At 38.5% G+C, this 3,279-nt stretch overlaps 1 pseudogene across 1 annotated transcript; it reads left to right on the top strand.

Annotated features, from left to right (window-relative positions):
- Positions 1 to 2,115: 2,115 nt before the first annotated feature.
- Positions 2,116 to 2,463, top strand: LOC307060252 (large ribosomal subunit protein eL30-like; annotated as a pseudogene). Its single transcript has one exon. The product of its transcript is annotated as a large ribosomal subunit protein eL30-like (transcript).
- The last annotated feature ends 816 nt before the right edge of the window (positions 2,464 to 3,279 follow it).

Here is a 3,279-nt window from a genome sequence, read left to right as displayed (position 1 = left end):
ATAGAGACGAAAGGTAATAAACATAGGTTCTCTACTAGAGGAGCTCACGTATTTATTGTTTTTGCTATACTCCTCCTTACTTTCATTTAATTTCATAATATAATATCTTCCCAAATAGATAGCAAGTATTTCCCTGAATGAGTACAAATGAATAGCAGAGTCTAATAGAAGTCATTACCCCAAAACAGCAATGCTCTACTATTCATTCATAAGTTCAGTTGTTCATTCAAATTTTCATATGTTCATTTGTTCATTCATTCATTCAGAAAATGTTATTAAAGCAGTTACTGTGAGTTAACTGCTGTAGTTGGCCTCTGGGCATAAGCCATATATCTTGGCCTTCAAAGTGATGCCAGTCTACTGACTTAGTGTACACGATAGTGCCATAATAAAGGATTATGAATATGACACGGGGTGGGTGTTGGGGGTGAGATTGGAACCCTTCACAGAGGAATGGATAACATGAATTGATGTTGAAGGAAGAGAAGGTCGTAAAATATTTAAGTGGGGAGGGGCAGTCTTGTTCAAGTGAATTGTATACACAGAGGCATGGAGGCTGAGAAAACATAATTTTTTTGAGCTTGGAATGTAGAGTATGTCAAAGAGCCTACTGCAGTTTTGTTGGGCATAAAAATGTGCCCAGTGAAAACACGACATTCCCTAGCCACCCTTGCAAATAAGGGTGAAGAACAGCAGTGCAGCCCAGGCCTGGTCAAGTGAGTTAAAAGTGTTCCTTGTCAAACGAGGCTCCAGGCAAACTCCTTAAAAGCAGAGCAGGCTCAGCTGGGATGGGCCTTTTGCCCTTTTCCCTTCCTGTTCTCCCAGCCTGGAATGTAAACATGATGCCCAGAGGAAGGACAACGCCACATCACCACAAGGTAACAAGCAAGTGCTAAGGATGGTTGAGCAGAAAGATGCAAGGAGCCTGCAGCCCCGAGATAGGAGAGAACAGCTCTGTGGACCCTGCGCAGTCTATCACAGACTTCTCACCACCAGAGGGGTAATGCCTGAAGTAGTTTTAGTTAAGCCACTGGTTTTCAGATTTGTGTTACTTGGGCAAACTGACGGTGTGAACCTGAGCAGACTAGACGAGGCCAACCATAAGAAGCCCTGCACAGTTATAGACTTTGAACTGTGTCTGGTAGAGGTTCTTTTTTTTTTAATTTAAGAAAAGATCAGTTTATTAAAAGATCATAACCTCTTAAAATCACAAGTGTAAAACCATCAGGGAACCAGGCGGCTCGTGGGGGCCATGTGGAGATGCCAACACATAGTACTTTTTCCTTTTTCTGCTTCTGAATGTCAACCAATAAGTTATTTACCTGAACTCTTTATGTTGTTTTTTTTGTAGAGGTTCTTAAACTCCAGTATGTTTGAGAACCACTGGAAGTATCTGTTAAACACGCACTTTTCTGAGCCATACCCTCACAAATTCTGATTATGATTCTAGCAGTCTGGGTGGCACACAGGAATTTCAACTTTAGTTTCTGATGCTGGTCCTAAGACCACATTTAAACAAACAAACCAAACCCCACAAATGACAAAAAAATAAAAATTTTCTCAAATGTGTGGAAGTGGAGCAGTTGATGCATTTGATGCACTGGGTAGTCTTTCTGTTTCTCTTTCTCTCCCTTCCCATTTTCCTATCACTCATGGGGACACAAAACTGCTGCCCACAGTTTACAAATCCATATCTGTGACATCCATGTTCAGGCATAAGATTGATGAAGAAAGTATTTTATGTTTCATTTTGCAATCCTTAAATAGCACTTATCAAACTACTGTTCTAAGAACTTTAACAAGTACTAACTCATTTAATTTTTATAAAACTCTACATGGTAGGAACTACTATTACCCCAACTCATAGATGTGAAAACTTAGCGACAGAGATGGTAAACAGCTAGGTCACACAGCTATTAAGTGACTATGCCGCATCTCTAATCCTTGGCTATCACAGACTTATTATTTGCAGTTCCAACTATTTATCAGTGATCACAAAATTTCCATGATTTATTCAACTATAATGAGAACAAAGACATTACTACCCCTTTCTCACTCTCCGGCTATCTTGGTGGCTGCTCTTGGTTGGGGGCATCCCGCGCCTAAGGCAGGAAGATGGTGGCCACAAAGAAGACAGAAAAGTCACTGGAGTCGATCAACTCTAGGCTCCAACTGGTTACGAAAAGTGGAAAGTACGTGCTGGGGTACAAGCAGACTCTGAAAATGATCAGACACAGCAAAGCGAAACTGGTCATCCTCACCAACAACTGCCCAACCTTGAGGAAATCTGAAATAGAGTATTATGCCATGTTGGCCAAAACTGGTGTCCATCACTACAGTGGCAATAATATTGAATTGGGCACAGAGTGTTGAAAATACTACAGAGTATGCACACTGGCTATCACTGATCCAGGTGATTCTGATATTATTAGAGGCGTGCAAGAACAGACTGATGAAAAGTAAATCACGCACAATTTTTCTTTAATAAAATTGGCCAGAGCTTGTTTTAAAAATTTTTTTAAAAAAGGCATTACTACCATATGGCTCTTCTGAGACATAAACATCTGGAGAAACAAAGATCTTGTAATGAAAGCATCTAGCATAAATTTATATCTCATGGGCTGTGATGTTGGTTTTGATAAGCAAGTTACCTTGCTAGCCTAGCTAATCCCCAAACATCTGTTTCTTAGTTTCTTAATTTCTGGGTTTTATGAATTTGATAATACTCAAAATTTACTTTGGAGCTGTAACCAAAGTAAATATTATGGGTCTACAGTAGCATTTCCCCAAATATTTTTTCTCTTAAACATTTGTTCCACAAGATGCTAGATTTTAAACAGCCTTCCTGTTTAAATAAATTTGAAAAATATTAGGCTATACAAAGTCTTTACAGGATTTATCAGAACCTTAATATGAAAAAGCCCATCGTAAATCTGCAAAAGAGAAATATATATAGCATTTCCCCAAACTTTGACCACAGAGGCCTTTTTCTCCTGGGTTTTTAGTGGTAGTGTTGTTCCACAGAACACAGTTCTGGAAATGATTTCTTACTGTGCATTCAAATTTAAGATTTTTATTTTGTTCAACTTGAAGTAACATATTTTGACAGAACTATTCATAAAAGATTTTTGCAAGTGTGGGTATGTGTAGTCATGTAGATCACAGAGTAGAGGAAGAATAAAAAGAGAGAATGAAAACCTGTTAAATATAACTTTCCTTACCGTCACAAGAAAAGTACTGTTTAATTTCTAAATATTCATATTAGTTTCTAAATTCCTT

The sequence above is a fragment of the Hyperoodon ampullatus genome (assembly GCF_949752795.1).
Source record: "Hyperoodon ampullatus genome assembly, chromosome: 11".
Lineage (NCBI taxonomy): Eukaryota > Metazoa > Chordata > Mammalia > Artiodactyla > Ziphiidae > Hyperoodon > Hyperoodon ampullatus.
The sequence above is the reverse complement of the archived record's forward strand: the minus strand, read 5'-3'. Positions and strand labels throughout refer to the sequence as shown.